General features: G+C 45.5%; 1 long non-coding RNA gene across 1 annotated transcript in view; it reads left to right on the top strand.

The window, feature by feature from the left end:
* Nucleotides 1-327: 327 nt before the first annotated feature.
* Nucleotides 328-18,956, top strand: part of LOC123328303 — a 36,903-nt gene continuing 18,274 nt past the window's right edge. Inside the window, exon 1 of the long non-coding RNA XR_006543146.2 lies at nt 328-432. This is a non-coding gene — a long non-coding RNA (uncharacterized LOC123328303). The remainder of the gene's footprint in view (nt 433-18,956) is intronic.

Below are 18,956 nucleotides of genomic sequence, written 5' to 3'. Positions count from 1 at the left end.
CTCTGTTAGAAAAGTTACCCACACACTTGTCTACAGACCATTAACTTGTTTAGCATCTATTTAGCTAAACTGAATCTTACTTCAGTACTCCTTTCCCCACTAACTCTATAATCCCTGTTTCTCAAAGTTTCTCCAAACCGGCTCTCTTCTTATTGCTGGTTTCTTCATTAATGAATTAATAAAACTTTGGCATGCGTTTGCCATCTGTACGTATGGGATTTATGTTTTCTTTGATAGTTGGAGAATTGTGCTTTTTCACCATTAATGAAAAGTCTGAAAGAATAGTCACTCAGTAACAAAGAGTTGTGTCTCTTGGCCTTCCTCCCCAGATGAGGTGAAGGTACTCTGAACTGGAAGAGGTGGGGAGAGTCAGACGGAAGCCAAAGAGCTTGGAAACTGGCAGGTGCTAAGAAGAGGTCTGAGCTGCAGAATGTAAGTAATTTGCTTTTTAAAAAAATTATTTATTTTATTTTTGGCTGCACTGCATCTTCGTTGCTGTGCTTTCTCTAGTTGCGGTGAGCAGAAGCTACTCTCTAGTTGCAGCGCATGGAATTCTCTTGCTGCCGTGTTTCTCTGGTTGCCGAGCACGGGCTCTAGAGCACAGGCTCAGTAGCTGGTGCACAGGTACGGTTGTCCCTCGACACGTGGAATCTTCCCAGACCAGGGATCAACCCTCTCCCCTGCATGGGCAAGTGGATTCTTAGCCACTGGACCACCAGGGAAGTCCAGAATGTAAGCAACTTGCTTTTTATAAAATGTGGATCATACTGTACTTGCTACTGTACATTGTACTCAGCAATATGGGGTGAACATCTTTACAGGTCAAAAAATAATTGTCCTAAAATACGATTTTTTTTAATTGATAATAGCACACTACCATGTGAGCTAGCTTAATGACTTAGGGAAGCTCTGCCCATTTCTCCTTCCAACCGGTAGGCACAGTCAGTCTCAGTTACTTTAGTTTTTAAGTCTTGCATTAAAATAACATCTCCTTATTCGAAAGAATCCTAAACTGTGTGGACCCCAACAAACAATTGTAATCAAGATCTAGTGATGAGAGTTGGCACAACCTGGTTAACTGCTCTTTCTGAAAACCCGCTAATAAAACCAGTTGTCTTTAATTCTGCGGGCCATTCAGGGCAGCACTGATTTATCTCCTTACAAGGAGAGCTTTAGGAACAAAGGATGCTGGGTTCAGGGAGCCTCCCTGCTGTGTGTCTCAGGTGAGAGCAAGCCTCCACCCACCCCGCCCACCCCCGCCCCAGCTCTGTGCTCCTGAAACCTTTGACCATGAGGCAGGGATGTGCCTTCTGGCTGCAGGGAGGTTCTGGGCTCCCTTCAGCCTGTAAACATAAAGCAATAAATGGGTCTGCTCAGAAAGGCGTCACGGGGGCTGCTGTGAGCTTCTGGAGACAGAGATACCTGACCCCATGGTGGTACCTGCAGTGTTCTCAGTAACCCCTGAAATCGCACTTGGGAGTAGGCGGTCTCAGAGTTTGTCAGTTATCTTTCCCTGAGATGCTGATTTTAATCATTTCCTATTTATCTGGGGTGCTTATATGTGCCATAAATCAAAGCTTCTCCAGTTGAGAACTATGTTGGGATTGGGATTTTATTATTAATGCATATGTGTGGCAGGGAGGGAGGTCCTGTAGCTTTGAAAAGCACAGTGTGTGTAGATCAAACACCAGCATTTGGGTCAATATAAATTTGGTCAAAACAGATTTCTATTTGATTTTGCTAGTTTGTGCATTTTTTCCCTAAAAATCAAAGACACTTAGAATCTATTCAGTAAGGTCATAACAAAATTTTTAAAGCTTGTTCCTATGATAGAAACAAAATACAAATTCCTAATTTCTTTTTATAAGAGAAAAGAAGACATTTCCCCCCATGTGTTGAGAGAGAAAAAAATAATATTTACAATCTAAGTCTGGAGACTAAATCAATTACAGGCAAAAACATGACTGTTCCCTGTTACTTTAGTGTTTTAATAATGTTTTATATTCAGGGCATGTAATCTTCATTAGTTGCAAGGACAAGATTAGATTCACATGCAGACTTCCTTGGTAACTCATTTAATTTCCTGTTTTCTATCTTTTTTTGGTGACTTCTGCAGAAAGACTATTTTAAAAGTTTTTCCTTTGAAAATGGCCCAGGGAAACTTGTATATTAATGCTTTGTGAATTAGTGAGAGGAATGCATTTCACAAGGCCTAGATATCATTTCAAACAGTAATGGGACGAGGAGGAACTGAATGAGAGAATGGAATGGGGACCAAGTTCTGGGTTTGGGGAACAGAGGTTAGCACTCATCGGCTTCATAAAAGATGGCGATGATGTGTTTTCCACATGTCAAAGGCTGGAATGAGTGATTTGAAGTCCAGTTTTCTTAACTGGGTCAGAAAAACAACATCGCCTTCAGAAACAAATATATGATAATATACGTAACTTGTAGACATCAAAAAATTGAAAGACTGAAAAATAAGACAGCTCTATGCCCTGCTTGAAAAAAAAAAAGCCTTGGGCCAGCCAAAGAAACAGACTTCCACCCTCTGACCGTCCCCTCCTGCCCCTAGCCTTTCCCACACAGGTTCTGTGGACTGGGACAGTTGGCATTGGTCACAGAGGCAGTTGCAATGAACAAAACAGCTTCATCCTGGATTCCTGGATACCTGTGCAAAGCATTCCCAGAAGACTCTGGGTTTTCCGAGTTGTAGGGCCCACCCTTTCCCACTTCCTTTTCTCCAGGAAAAAGGAGGAATCCAGGGACTGCCTGGAAATCACAAAGTAAAAACCCTTGGAGAGGTGAACTGCCATGATTGTCCTGTTAAAGGTATTATACCTTGTGAGGGATAATGGTCTTGTCAAGGTTTGAAGTACCAAAGTTGTTGGTTCTCAGGGGACTCGTCTTTGCTAAGACTAGAACGAGGAGGTAGACCTCCCTCATCTTTAAACCCTATCCCAAGCATCGCCTCTTTAAAAAAATTAAAAAAGAGCTGGAATATGATTAAAGCACATGTGTCAGGAAATCTGATTTGGAGAATATGTGATGAAATTTTATCTTTCATGAAAGAAAATATTCTGTTTTTCCCATTATACATGCCTTGGTTCCTGCCAAGCCTCTTCTTAGCCCAAATGTCTTAGACGATCTTGATGGGACAGCACCAACAGACTCAAGTGGTGCGGTTATACCAAGAATGCTTCCTGAAATCCCTTCCCCTGCCACCAACAAAATAGCTTTTGATACTAAGAATCTTGAAAAACAACTTCTCCCATTAAATAAAAAAATAATGTTTCTATTTGGGCTTTGCCACCAGCGTACTGGGCTGGGAGCAGAGAGTGCAGTCAGTCTTTCTCACGATGGGGCAGATTCTCATGGCCCAGTCCTGGCAGCACAGTGTGGGCATCTGGCTGGTACTAGGGACCCCCAGAGAAGCCTGATCATGTGACTTCCCAAGTCCAGGTAGTCATGAAAGATTTCGAGCACAGAGACCACCAGTGCCTGCCATGAGTCAGGTCATCAATAAATGTTAGATGTTCCGGTAAGTATCTTAGGATCTGAAATCTCAAGATCTGAAGGATCAAAATGCACTTTACTGGCTATAAGATCTGACCCATCCCTTCATGCACTGGCTCAGAGGAGTGTGAGAGCTGGAGTATTCTTGTTGCAGAGGAGGTTGTTTAAGGCAAGCAAAGCTCTGTTCTTTTTCAAACATGACTGTTTCAAACATACTGTTCTTTGTTTTTTTTTTTAATGGCTTCTATTTCTCCTTGCAATGCCTTAATCGTTTGAACAGGAGTCCTCTTTGAGACTTACCTAGAAGGCTCCATTTAACATCCTGGCTTTGCATCTTTTGCTTTTCCAGACCATGTCTCTTCCTAAATCCATGTCTGGGTAGAGAGCTTCCCTGGGCTACCTCCACACCAGCTCATGCATGTGGCACTGGCTTTTATTTCCCTATCTCTGACACCCCAAGAGTTATACATTTTTCCCCTGAAACTCATTTTCCTTCATGCTTAGACTCTAGTGCTTCTATACGTGTGTTGAGGGAAGGGGCATCTCTCGATCAGCTATGGTCCCTTATTGGAGAAATTTCCTTCCATTTCCTCTACATGGTGGAAATACACTCGCTTATGTTTAGAGACCTTTCAGTCAGTTCAGTTCAGTTCAGTTCAGTCATTCAGTCGTGTCCAACTCTTTGCGACCCCATGAATCACAGCATGCCAGGCCTTCCTGTCCATCACCAACTCCAGGAGTCCACCCAAACCCGTGTCCATTGAGTCGGTGATGCCATCCAGCCATCTCATCCTCTGTCATCCCCTTCTCCTCCTACCCTCCATCTTTCCCAGCATCAGGGTCTTTTCTAATGAGTCAGCTCTTTGCAGCAGGTGGCCAAAGTATTGGAGTTTCAGCTTCAACATCAGTCCTTCCAATGAACACCCAGGACTGACCTCCTTTAGGATGGACTGGTTGGACCTCCTTGCAGTCCAAGGGACTCTCAGGAGTCTTCTCCAACACCACAGTTCAAAAGCATCAATTCTTTGGCGCTCAGCTTTCTTTATAGTCCAACTCTCACATCCATACATGACCACTGGAAAAACCATAGCCTAGACTAGACTGACCTTTGTTGGCAAAGTAATGTCTCTGCTTTTGAATATGCTATCTAGGTTGGTCATAACTTTCCTTCCAAGGAGTAAGCGTCTTCTAATTTCATGGCTGCAGTCACCATCTGCAGTGATTTTGGAGCCCAGAAAAATAAAGTCTGACACTGTTTCCACTGTTTCCCCATCTATTTCCCATGAAGTGGTGGGACCGGATGCCCTGATCTTAGTTTTCTGAATGTTGAGCTTTAAGCCAACTTTTTCACTCTCCTCTTTCACTTTCATCAAGAGGCTCTTTAGTTCTTCTTCACTTTCTGCCATAAGGGTGCTGTCATCTGCATATCTGAGGTTATTGATATTTCTCCTGGCAATCTTGATTCCAGCTTGTGCTTAAAGGGTAATAATGTCTGATCTTTGAGGAATGAATTGCAATGAAATTAATGTAGCTTAAAGCATAACAGAATGAGATTTTATGATCAATATATAAATTTTGTTCATTCTAGAATTTAAAAATTATTGCTCCCTCCCCTAGTATCACCAGTTGCTGTTCAGTCGCTCAGTTGAGTCTGACTCTTTGCGACCCCATGGACTGCAGCATGCCAGGGCTCCCTGTCCTTCACCATCTCCCAGAGTTTGTTCAGACTCCTATCTATTGAGTCAGTGATCCCATCCAACCATCTTGTCCTCTGTCTTCCTCTCCTCCTGCCTTCAATCTTTCCCACCATCAGGGTCTTTTCCAATGAGTCGGCTCTTTGCATGAGGTGGCCAAAGTACAGGAACTACACCTTCAGCATCAGTCCTTCCAATGAATATTCAGGGTTGATTTCCTATAGGATGGACTGGTTTGATCTCCTTGCAGGCCAGGGGACTCTCAAGAGTCTTCTCCAACACCACAGTTCAAAAGTGTCAGTTCTTCAGTGCTCAGCTTTCTTTATGGTCCAACTCTCACATCCATACATGACTACTGGATAAACCATAGCTTTGACTGTATGGACCTCATGGCAAAGTAATGTCTCTGCTTTTTAGTATGCTGTCTAGGTTTGTCATAGCTTTTCTTCCAAGGAGCCAAGTGTCTTTCAATTTCAAGGTCTCAGTCACCATCTGCAGTGGTTTTGGAGCCCAAGAAAATGAAGTCTGCCGCTTTCCATTGTTTCCCCATCTATTTGCCATGAAGTGTAGGACCAGATGCCATGATCTTAGTTTCTGAATATTGAGTTTTAAACCAGCTTTTTACACTCTCCTCTTTCACTTTCATCAAGAGGTTCTTTAGTTCCTCTTTGCTCTCTACCATAAGAGTGGTTCATCTGCATATCTGAGGTTATTGATATTTCTCCCAGCAATCTTGATTCCAGCTTGTGCTTCTTCCAGCCCAGTGTTTCACATGATGTACTCTGTATATAAGTTAAATAAGCAGGGTGACAATATACAGCCTTGATGTACTCCTTTTCCTATTTGGAACCAGTCTGTTGTTCCATGTCCAGTTCTAACTGTTGCTTCCTGACCTGCATACAGATTTCTCAGGAGGCAGGTAAGGTGGTCTGGTATTCCCATCTCTTTAAGAATTTTCCCCACATAGTCATCACCCATTCAGTTCAGTTTAGTTCAGTCCAGTTGCTCAGTCGTGTCCGACTTTCACGACCCCATGAACTGCAGCACGCCAGGCCTCCCTGTCCATCACCAACTCCCGGAGTTCACTCAAACTCACATCCATCGAGTCGGTGATGCCATCCAGCCATCTCACCCTCTGTCGTCCCCTTCTCCTCCTGCCGCCAATCCCTCTCAGCATCAGAGTCTTCACCCATTGGGTATGACTAATTATATTTCTTAGAATCACTGGAGTTTTATCACTGGAAAGAAAGTTCAGCTGCCTTCAAGTCCAGGCGGGTAACACGGATGAGTGACTCTGGTGAAAGACAACAGGGAGTGGTGCAGACTGCAGTAAAATGGGGACCTCAGACCCCATCGAGAGGCAGTCAGATTCCATTTTAAAAAATCACCAAGGTCCAGCCTATATGAAATCAATAATGCTAGAACCTCCGTCACACCATGGACAAAATAGTTTAAAGATGTAAATATTAGACATGATACCATAAAACTCCTAGAAGAGAACATAAGCAAAATATTCTCTGACATAAATCATACCAATGTTTTCTTAGATCAGTTACCTAAGACAAAAGAAATACAAGCAAAAATAAACAAATAGGACCTAATGAAGCTTAAAAGCTTTTGCACAGCAAAGGAAACCACCAACAAAACAAAGAGGTGACCTACGGAATGGGAGAAAATATTTTCAATGAAGCCATTGTCAAGGGGTTAATATCCAAACTATAAATAGTTCATATGCTGCTGCTGCTAAGTCGCTTCAGTCGTGTCCGACTCTGTGCGACCCCATAGACGGCAGCCCACCAGGCTCCCCCGTCCCTGGGATTCTCCAGGCAAGAACACTGGAGTGGGTCGCCATTTCCTTCTCCAGTGCGTGAAAGTGAAAAGTGAAAGTGAAGTCGCTCAGTCGTGTCCGACTCTTCGAGACCCCATGGACAGCAGCCTACCAGGCTCCTCCGTCCATGGGATTTTCCAGGCAAGAGTACTGGAGTGGGGTAAGGGGCATCACACTTACATAGACATTTCTCTGAACAAGACATATAGATGATTAACAGGCACATTAAAAGATGCTCAGCATCACTAATTATTAGAGAAATGCAAATCAAAACTACAATGAGGTACCACCTCCTACCAGTTAGAATGGCCATCGTTAAAAAAATCTAGAGACAGTACATGCTAGAGAGGTTGTGGAGAAAAGGAAACCCTCCTACACTGTTGATAAGAATATAAACTTGGCCTCAGACTTCTAATCCTAAAACCAGAGCCTTTCCCCCTACCCCATGCTGGCTCTGGTTCTTTTAAAAATAAAGATGACCCACTTACATGTTGGTCTGATTAAAGTAACGTGGCCATACCCATTGTCCTCAGATTTCCTTTGACAACAAATTCTGAATGACATCAGAATATGGACAGTGGGTCAAAGTCTGAGCAGACAGGCAGGCCCGGCCTGTTTGAAAGGAAGGGCTTGAGGAGTGTTGTGGGAGTGTACAGCTCAGGTTTCCCCATGTCAGCAATGAACCATCCATTTCTGTGGATGGCCATAGAAAGCCCTGCAGGTCACTGAACACATCAGAGTCTGCACCTGCCTCATTCACAGAGGACTCCAGAAGCCCTGATACCTTCTCTTTCCAGTCACAGGGGCCTGAGGGCCAGATTTTCCCCTCTGAAGCACCCTGAGAAATTCCTTTGGCTCAGCAAATATAGCCCAGCTGGAATCACTTTTGACATGTAGACCCCGGCCCACTGTGTTATGTCACTTCGTGCAAGGCCAAGATTTGCTTTTGGCCTCTCAATGGCATCACGTCTATCTTGGAGTTGTATTGTGTAGGAGACCTACGGTGTGGTGTGTGCATAGTATCATGCATTTGGAACCAGGCAGAACCGCTTGAATACCCTCTCCCCTGCTTCAGTCAGTCAGTCAGTCAACAAACACTTCCTGAATGGCCCTGTGTATCAAGCTCTGTTCTAGGCCCCCAGGAGACCATGGTGAACAAACAGGAAAGTCCCTGCCTTCATGAAGTTTACAGCGTAGTTGGGGTGCAGGGGGTGGGGAGGATTGGCAGGAAATAAATAATTATATGTTAAAAGGTGATGGGCGTTAACTTAACTGGGATGAGAATGGAGAGTGTACTTTAAATAATGTGCTCAGGGAAGCCTTGCTGAGCAGGTGGATGTAAGACTTGAAGGGGATGAAGGAGTGAACTAGGCAGATGTCTGGGGGTGGGGTTCCATCCACCCCATTCCTGTCTGGATGGAATGGGGTGGCATGGCAGGGGTATGAACTAAGTTGACAGGGGTGAGAGCAGGAGACCAGGCCTCTGTGAGCGCTTACCTTGAGTGAAATGGGCAGATGCTGGAGGATGTATTTTGAAGAATGGATCGAATTGAGGGCTCAGAGGAAAACAGTGATCCAAGGCTTTTGGCTTGAGCAGCTCAGAAGAGTGGAGGTGCTGTTAAGTGAGATAGGAAGGGTGGGGGGAGCCGACAGCAGGGAGGGTAAGAATTTAGAGGTTGGGGAATTACCTGGTAGTCCAGTGGTTAGGACTCTATGCCTTCATTGACTTAGGCCTGGGTTTGCTCCCTGGTTGGTGAACCAAGATCCCAAAAGCCATGGCCAAAAAAAAAAAAAAACAAAAACCAAACAATTCAGAAGTTACTTTTGGAAATGTTAGGTGAAGATGCTAAGTAAAGAGTGGTATGTGAGTCTGAAGCACATGAGAGAGGCCTAAACTAAGGATATAAGTGTGGACTCTTATAAATGGTGTTTAAAATTGTGCAAGTCTATGATGTGACTTCACTTTCACTTTTCACTTTCATGCATTGGAGAAGGAAATGGCAACCCACTCCAGTGTTCTTGCCTTGAGAATCCCAGGGACGGGGGAGCCTGGTGGGCTGCTGTCTATGGGGTCGCACAGAGTCGGACACAACTGAAGCGACTTAGCAGCAACAGCATGATGTCATTAAGAGTGATGGTAGACAGGAAAGAGACAGGACCAAGCCTGTCAACGTTACATCATATTAAGATATCGTGACATCAACATTGAAAGTGCAAGGTACCCACGCAGGGGCTGAGGGGCTGTGGGGGCACCAGGGTTAGGACCAAGTTCTCATTCTCCCAAGGGCTGACAGTTAACCTCCCCGCCCCCCCATTCCAGGAATTGCCACCAGAGGGAGGGGGCTACCATACCCAAGCCTACACCCTTCTCTCAGGAACAGGCTGGGTTCAATGACTGGTCAGTTCAGAGCTCAAAGCCCACCCTCTTGCCTTAATTCAGAAACAATCCTCCCAGCTCCAGAGCCCCTAGTATCAACAGCAGCTGCTGTGGGATCTGCTTCTCTGCTCAGCTGCCCCTCTGCCTGACCCTGTTGGCTGTGTCCCCTCACGGTGGCATTTCTAGGAGCAACCCCATGTGCAAATGTGTCCACCTCAGTCAGTGTCCCAGGGGATCTAACACAGTGACTCTGGGCGTAGGGCTTGTGTCTGCAGTTTCCACGTTTGTAGTATGGTGATAATTATACCTCCCTGGCAGGACAGCTGTAGGGAGAAGGAACATCATTTGTGAAGTGCCTAGAATGATGAGCCATCGTAGTGCTCAGAAAGGCTGTCTTGTCTTCTCCCTGAACTCCTCAGACTACATTCACTCGCTTCTTTTGTATGCTCTGACAGCACCCTCCTTCTCATATCATAATTATAGATTGCACCATTCTACTTTATAATTGCATATTTGATTTTCTCCCACTCCTCTTTCCTGTAAGCTCTGTGTCTTGTTCCTGATTGTATCTCCAGGGACTAGCACATTATAAGCGCTCCATAAATATTTTTTGAGTTGAATTGACACCTGTCTAAACTTATGGACTAAGGCCAGGCAGAGTTTGGCTCAGTTTTGGGAATTACAGAGGCAAGTGACCTTTATGAGGAATTTGCTCTGGTCCTATGCTTCCCCAAAAAGACTATCCATCTACCAATCCAGTCATCCATCTACCATTAACTCAAAAAAGTTTTTTTGTAAATTAATTATTTTAATTGGAGGCTAATTACTTTACAATATTGTAGTGGTTTTTGCCATACAATCACATGAATCAGCCATGGGTGTACATGTGTCCCCTCATCCTGAACCCCCGCTCCCTCCCCATCCCATCCCTCCTCTCAGGGTCATCCCAGTGCACCGGCCCTGAGTGCCCCGTCTTGTGCATTGAACCTGGACTGGCGATCTATTTCACATATGATAATATACATGTTTCAATGCTATTCTCTCACATCACCCCACCCTTGCCTTCTCCCACAGAGTCCAAAAAACTGTTCTATACTTCTGTGTCTCTTTTGCTGTCTTGCATACAGGGTCATCGTTACCATCTTTCTAAATTCCATATATATGTATTAGTATACTGTGTTGGTGTTTTTCTTTCTGACTTACTTTACTCTGTATAATAGGCTCCAGTTTCACCTACCTCATTAGAACTGATTCAAATGCATTCTTTTTAATAGCTGAGTAATATTCCATTGTGTATATGTACCACAGCTTTCTTATCCATTCGTCTGCTGATGGACATCTAGGTTGCTTCCATGTCCTGGCTATTGTAAACAGTGCTGTGATGAACATTGGAGTACACGTGTCTCTTTCAATTCTAGTTTCCTTGGTATGTATGCCCAGCAGTGGGATTGCTGAGTCATGTGGCTTAACTCAAAGATTATTAATGAGTAGATGTCAGTTGTGGGAATGGTGGGAATATTTCAGACCAAGAAAGGTCCTAAAAGGGGAAAGCATTTGATATGCAGAGAAAGGAAAAAAAACCAGTGTGAAGAGAGCAGAGTGAAGAGGGTGGAAGCAGTTCCTGCAGAGCACTGCCCACTTTGAGAGATTCTTTTTTGTTTGTTTTTATTTTTTATTTATTCATTTAAAATTTTATTGATGTATAGTTGATTGACAATGTTGTGTTTAATTTCTGTTATATAGCAAAGTGACTCCATTATACACACATATACAATCTTTTTAAAAATTTTTCCAGTGTGGTTTATTCCAAGATGTTGAATATAGTATTTTGTGCCATACAATAAACCCTTGTTGGTTGTCTATATTAATTCTAGGAGTTTGTTAATCCCAAATTCCTAATTTATCCTTCCCCCTTTCCTTTCCCCTTTGGTAACCATAAATTTGTTTTTATGTGCGTGAGTCTCTTTCTGTTTCATACAGAGATTTATTTGTATTATTTTTTAGATTGTGCATATAAGTGACATCATATGGTATTGTCTTTCTCAGTCTGACTTACTTCACTTAGGATGATCATCTCTAGGTCCATCCATATTGCTGCAAACGGCATTACCCCTTTCTTTTTAGGCTGAGCAACATTCCATTGAATGTATGCACCACATCTCCTTCATCTGCTCGTCTGGTGATGTTCAGGTTGTCTCCGTGTCTTAGCTGCTGTGAACCTGGCGCTGCTATGAGCACCACGGTGCACGTGTCTTTCTGAATTATGGTTTGTCCAGATGCCTTTCCACGAGTGGGAGAATCGTTCTTGTTGGCAAAAGGATGGATGGTAGGAGGAAAGGGAAATAGGCTCTTCCAGATGCACTTTGAAGAGGGCCATGCTGGGACTGACCGGAATGGGAGGCAAGGGACAGAAAAGCGTCAGGCATGGCTCTTAGGTTTGGGGCTTGATCCACTGAGCAGATGGTGATGCCAGTTACAGACATGAGGAAGACTGAGGGAAGAGGGCAGGATTGTAGGCAAGAACCAAGAGTTTCCTTTAACAAATGCTAAGCCTGGAAACTCGGGAGCCTGCCTTGGGATGCCCAGCTCCCTCTCTAGGCCTGCTCCATATGAGGACAGAGCCCAGCCTCCTCCCTGGAGATTGCCTGGGGTCCCTGAAGAGCCTGCAGAAGAAGCAGCCTGTGAGGCTGAGGCTGAGTAACCATGGAGAAAACAAAGCATAAAGCAGCATTTGTCTCCAGCAAACATCAACACTCAGTGTTTTTGGACCCAAAAGTGCACTGATTTGAATGTGTGCAGCTCGTGACCAGAAGGAGAGGTGTCCCCAATCAGGGACGCGCCTGCGGCGGGCTCCCAGCACGCTGCCTTTGGTTCCATGAGACGGGTCCCTTCGTCCCACTCGCCACTGGAATGGAAACCAGACCTGAAAGCGAGCAGGCCTGCCAGCTGGGCGTCGTTCAGACATCTGCGGGCAATCAGGGGCCTCCTCGGTGCCGGGGCCTGCTCACGCCTGGCTTCACGCTAAGAAAAGCAATCCTCTCCTGTGACCACTGGTCTGTAACATCCACCAAGCATGCTTTGGGACTCTCTGGGTTTCTGAGGGTCATAATGGATGAGGAGGGTGGCCCGGAGCCTTGTCCTCCAGCCCAAGCTCTGGAGGAAAGCAACAGCACTGAGCCCACAGGCCACTTTTTTTTTCCCCAGGCAAGTGTCAGGGGCAACTCAAGTCCTAACGCCCTTTGGCTGTGCGCACCAGTGAAATCCTGTTGCCTTGCTGGGTCGTAGCACTCCCATTCCTCAGCCCTGAGGCCTCTCTTTTTGTCTCTGTGATTTGGCCAGTTCTCAGCACAGCCCTCTGTCTGTCCATCAGGAATAAATGAAATCTCTTTCCTTCCACTGTTCTGTGCCAGGGAGATTATTTGAAAACACTACCCTGTCAACACCATTTCTCCTCTGTGATAGGGCTGTTCTCATCAGCCACGAGAAACTGAATATGCAGACAGACAATGACCAAACCTTACATACAAAGACAACTCTAACCCACAGTCTGGAGCAACCTGCCCAGAAAACCAACCTCTTCATCTACAATAAACAGCCCAGGAAGCCAGCCTGCTGTAAGTCAGACTTGTAGCAAGCCAGATTGCTGTCTCTGATGACAACCAGGAAGCCATACAGTAACCTCTCTCACACTCAGCCCCAAATGGCCAGGACTTAAATAATAACTTCCAGCCTCCCTAATTTTTGTCGGAGAAAAACCCAAATATGTCCCCCTAACCATCACATAGGATGCTGGCTTCTAGTTAGCCTGCCTCCAGCTTCCCCCAGCCACCAGCCTCCAATCAGGGCATATCTGAAGCCTTCCCTTTTTCCCACTGTAAAGCTTTCCCACTTCTCTGCCTGCCTTTGGGTCTCTGCCAGATACAAAGACAGTGGCTGACTCCCTGCTGTAGAGCAAGCTTTGGATAGATAATTTCCGCTTTTCCATTCGGTTGGTCTTTGTTTATTTCCATAGCCATTTATTGACTTTTTCTTTATGAATTTCCAAAAATAATTTAATAGAGCTCAACTGTACTGAGCCCAGTGTAATAGTTAGGGTACAGATTAACTTGTTATAACCAAGAGACCCCCAAAATACTGGGGTCCAAATGTAACAGATGTTCATTTCTCATATTAAAAAGCAGAGACATCACTTTGCCGACAAGGGTCCATATACTCAAAGCTATGATTTTTCCAATAGTCATTTATGGATGTGAGAGGTGGACCATAAGGAAGGCTGAGCACTAAAGAAATAATGCTTTCAAATTGTAGTGCTGGAGAAGACTCTTGAGAGCCCCTTGGACAGCAAGGAGATCAAACCAGTCAATCCAAAAGGAAATCAACCCTGAATATTCATTGGAAGGACTGATGCTAAAGCTGAAGCTCCAATACTTTGGCCACCTGATGTGAAGAGCTGATTTATTGGAAAAGACCCTGATGCTGGGAAGGATTGAGGGCAGGAGGAGAAGGGAACAACAGAGGATGAGATGGTTGGATGGCATCACTGACTCGATGGACATAAGTTTAAGCAAACTCCGGGAGACAGTGAAGGTTAGGGAAGCCTGACATGCTGCAGTTATGGAGTTGCACAGAGTCAGACATGATTTAGCAATGCCTGCCTGTAGTAGGGGTGGTTGAGAATGGGCAGGAATCTTTGTTCCTTGAGACCATGCAGGGACCCAGACTCCCTATTCTTTGTTGCTCTTCTGTCCCCTGAGGTGTACCGGGAACAAGCTGGATCGGCTGTGTCCTGATCACAGGAAGAAGGGAAAGCTTCCCTTTCAAGCTTTCAAGGATCTGGTCTGAAAGTTGTACATGTCACTGTATCTTAACTGGCCAGAGCTTAGCCACATGGCCACACTGAGCTGTGAAGGAGGCTGGGAGATGGAGTCTCTGCAGGCATCTAGCACCTGAAGAGTGGGAGAAGTGGGCGTCAGAGGATGGCAGTCTCACTACAGCATGCTGGGTATTAAGGGGGACAGTACACACAGGTTTCATCTGCAAGGTTAACCGATCATGCATAGAGTGAAGATGGATCTTCTAGCCAGGCGTTTAAGAACTGCCACACTCTGGCTCTTACTTCATTTGCCAAAAAAAATCCCCTGTTCCTTCCTTCCCTTGCTTCTGCCAAATGGAGCTATGCCATGCTCTGCCATAAGAATCACTTCAGGATTCAAACAAGTTCCTTTAAACATTTACTCCATCAAATTGTTTAAAGAGTTTTGATATCATGTCCCTGGGTCCTGGTGAAGGTGTGGGAGAGCAGGGCCCAGCCATCCGCTGTTGCCAGAGTGTCTTCCCCCCCATGGCACTTACGCCGCTGTGTCATCCTTCACTTTGTCTGCTCTGTTGCTCCCTTGTGAATTCAGTCAGGGACCAAGTCTGTCTTCTCTATCGCATATCCTCAGCACCCAACCAGGCCCCAGCACACAGAGTTTGGGTTGAACTAAGCAGACCGGGTCACAGCCCTTATTTCTTAGGACTCATCATCTGAGGAAAGCTCCCCTCGTCCGTCAAACATAGACTCCCTTCCCTGGCCCTCCTATACTCAGGGTTGCTTCTGAGAATCCAGGTAAGAACGTTGGAGGAATAACTGAGAGAGTTTTCAGTTCACATTATCACTACGATGGTTAATTTTATGTGCCAACTTGAATGGGCTAAGAGAGGTCCAGGTAGCTGGCAAAACATTATTTCTGGGTCTGTCTATAAGGATGCTTCTGGACAAGATTAGCATTTGAATCAGCAGACTGAGCAAAAAAGATCACCTTTACCAATGCATGCTGCTGCTGCTGCTAAGTCGCTTCAGTCGTGTCCGACTCTGTGCGACCCCATAGACGGCAGCCCACCAGGCTCCCCCGTCCTTGGGATTCTCAAGGCAAGAACACTGGAGTGGGTTGCCGTTTCCTTCTCCAATGCATGAAAGTGAAAAGTGAAAGGGAAGTCGCTCAGTCGTGTCCGACCCTCAGCGACCCCGTGGACTGCAGCCTACCAGGCTCCTCCGTCCATGGGATTTTCCAGGCAAGAGTACTGGAGTGCATGAGTGTCATCCAATTCACTGAAGGCCTGAATCAAACAAAAAGGCAGATGAAGGGCAAATTCTCTTCCCTTTCTTGAGCTGGGACATCCATCTTCTCTTGCCCTTGGACACGGGTGCTCTTGGTTCTCAGGCTTCAGACTCAGACTGAATAGACCACTGGCTTTCCTAGTTCTCCAGCTTGCAGTCAATTCCTAGAATAAATCTCCTTATCTATACCTATATGTCTATAGCCATAGCTTGGAGAAGGGACGGGGAACCCACTCCAGTTGTCTTGCCTGGAGAATCCCATGGACAGAGGAGCCTGGCAGGCTACAGTCCATGGGGTCACAAAGAGTTGGACAGGACTGAGTGACTAACGCTTTCACTTTCCATAGCCAAAGCTATTGATAGCTATGGTTTTGTCCTGTTGGTTTTGTTTCTCTGAAGAACCCTGTCTGATACGATCATAATCTGATTCAGCTACCATGCATACCACAACCCCGAAGCTGCTGGGCTGCCCATCCGTAGGAAAGCCGCTCCCTCTGGCTGGTTAATTTGAGGTCCTTGCTTGGTGCCGAAAGAATCTGAAGACGAAGTGATAGGTAAGAAGTGGGTATATTTCGAGAGAAACACTCCACAGGCAGAGTGTGGGCCATCTTAGAAGATGAGAGAGAGCTTCAAAACATGGCTTGGTTAGTTTTTATGGGCTGGATCATTTCATAGGCTAATGAGTGGGAAGATTATTCCAACTATTTCAGGGAATGGGTGAAGATTTCCGGGAATTGCGCCACTACCCACTTTTTGACCTTTTATGGTTGGCCTTGGAACTGTCATGGTGCTGGCAGGTGTGATATTTAGCTTGCTGATGTGTTACGAAGAGCGTATAATGAGGCTCAAAGTCTACTGGAAGTCGAATCTTCTGCCATCTTGGACCTGGCTGGCTCTAACCAGTTTTTGTCGAGTCCTATGCCCATGTCATTCTTTTAGAGGTTGTGCCCTGCCCTCTTCCCTCCAGTTTCATCTCCTCCAGAGAGGGGGCAGTTTCAGGCCCATGTGGTCTGGCCCCTGGTGTGTGACTGATCTAGTCTGTCCCCTGGAACAGCATGTCCTGGAGCTCCTGGCAGCCATTCTAGGCATTCAGTAGCCTCTGTGTTCCAGAACCTCAGGCCTGTGGGCATACTGAGTAGTCTGAAATCTCTTCAAAACAGTGTAAGGTTTATTCAGCAACTACTTAGAGAACAGGCTGAATTGTCAGCTTCCTGATAATTCAGAAATTAATGCCGAGGAGTGATATGAGGGCATCCTGGTGGCAGCACTCTGCTTGCTTCTGTTGGGTTAGGCAGTTCAGCTCTGACCCCAGTCTGCAACCTCTGCCCAGGCAAACAAAGCCCCGCATAACTTTTATTTGCTTCGCAGTCTCCACGTCTCCCCTTTACCCTTAAGCAGCTTATCAAACGAGTCTTTCCAATCCTCTTCCTGAAAATAGCTCCAGTCAACACACTTCTTCCATCCTGTTCCATCCCGACTAATGTGCTAGCATTCCTTATGGTTTAGCTACCTCCACCCTCCACCCAGTTCTCTGGTCAGCTCAGCTCACCCTGCCTGGAGATGCGGCCCCTCCCACCAGCCCAGACCAGCTACAGGCCTCTCTGTCTCACGCATTCCGAGCACCAGGCGTGCCCTTGCCGGCCTCCCAGCATGTGCTAACTTGAGATACAGACGGGAGGCTGTGCATCAGCGAGTCTCCAGCATTGCATGCCTCTTGACCTCCAAAGAAGCAAATGAGGGCTTTAAAATAAGACAAACTAGGCTTGAGTAGGAGTAGGAAGGCTGCCAATTCAAGCAGCCTTAACGGCAAAGTTGCTAGTAAAAAGACTTAATCTGTTTCTATTTTTAAACAAACTGAATCTTTAATGTTAATTATGGGCTCTAGAAAACAAAAAAAAAAAAAAAAAAAAAGGAAAAAGAGAAAGAAAGAAAAGTGATGTTTTCCTATGATGACTTCCATCCCAAGCCTTCTGTTAAATCAAGCCCTCAAAGGTGCTGGGATGGGAGGATGTTTTCTGATTCGAGTCAGACTGCAAGCTCCCTGGCTGCCAAGCCCAGGTTGGTTCATCACTTTCCATAGGCACACGGAAGAGGCAGGGACTACAGGCTTCCTTCTGCTCCCCCTTCCCTTCCAGCTGCCTCCCCCAGCCTTATCCATCTTTTCTCATTAATTTGGGGTGGAAGTTATTTTGTGGTTTCTTTCCATTTAAATGGTTACATTGTTCATGTCTCAACACCTGCAAAGCCCCAGAGAGAGAGTCCCTGTCTATTCCAATTATCTCATTATTAGCATTTTCAGCTTCTCCCATCTGCTAATCAGAGCCCTGGGTTGAGGTAATATTAAAGGGTTTTGTGCTCACAGTTGCCATCCTGGAATGACGGCCCCCTCCACAGATACACCAGGAGCATAAAGCCCATGAATAGAAGTTGCCTGCTGTGCAACTACAGAAAATGATTTCAGCTTATCCTTCTCTCTAAGCAGGTCATACATTCCTTAAGTTTTGAATTTTTAAAAGCAAAAACCGAGATAGTAGAGGATTTTTTTTTTTTAATGACTTAATACATTAAGTGGTCTTCCCTGATAGCTCAGTTGGTAAAGAATCCGCCTGCAATGCAGGAAACCCTGATTCAGTTTCTGGGTTGGGAAGATCCACTGGAGAAGGGATAGGGTACCACTCCAGTATTCTTGGGCTTCCCTTGTGGCTCAGCTGGTAGATAATCCGCCTGCAGTGCGGGAGACCCTGGTTCAATTCCTGGATCAGGACGATCCCCTGTAGAAGGGAAAGGCTACCCATTCCAGTATTCTGGCCTGGAGAATTCCCTGAAATGTATAGTCAATGGGGTCACAAAGAGTCGGACACGACTGAGGGACTTTCACTTTCACTTTAACACATTAAGTATAAGTACCACACTATGAATCACTGTGCTGGTGGGAGCAGGAAGAAGTGGGGAGATGGATAGGAGAAAACTGGGAAGTAGGTGGGAGAAAAAGAGGAAGATGTGGGCGGTTTTAGACTGTTATAGACAAGCACCGGGGGTGGAGCCTCTCCTACCAGACTGATTGTTTAGCACAGTGACTGCAGTTTACAGCCTGTGCCTCTGACCATGCCCCTCACCACCTTATCCACCACAGAGTTCAGACTTCCTTTGGGATGGGGGGGGTTTTCCATCTTCTGGATCTTCCAAAGGCCCATGAAATAATTTGCCTTTCACCACTAGTCCACAGGAACGTGCACCCAGCAAACAGAGAGGCCAGGAGCAGTGATGAAATCTTCACAAGTCTAACATGAGATGAGAAAAACAAGAATAATTAAATATACAATTATAGTCATATATATTTTCATAATATTATCATATATATACACCTGACCTGCCTCTTGAGAAGCCTATATGCAGGTCAGGAAGCAACGATTAGAACTGGACATGGAACAACAGACTGGT

Source organism: Bubalus bubalis, chromosome 11 (assembly GCF_019923935.1).
Source record: "Bubalus bubalis isolate 160015118507 breed Murrah chromosome 11, NDDB_SH_1, whole genome shotgun sequence".
Lineage (NCBI taxonomy): Eukaryota > Metazoa > Chordata > Mammalia > Artiodactyla > Bovidae > Bubalus > Bubalus bubalis.
Note: the sequence above shows the minus strand (reverse complement) of the source record. Positions and strands in the feature narration are given on the sequence as shown.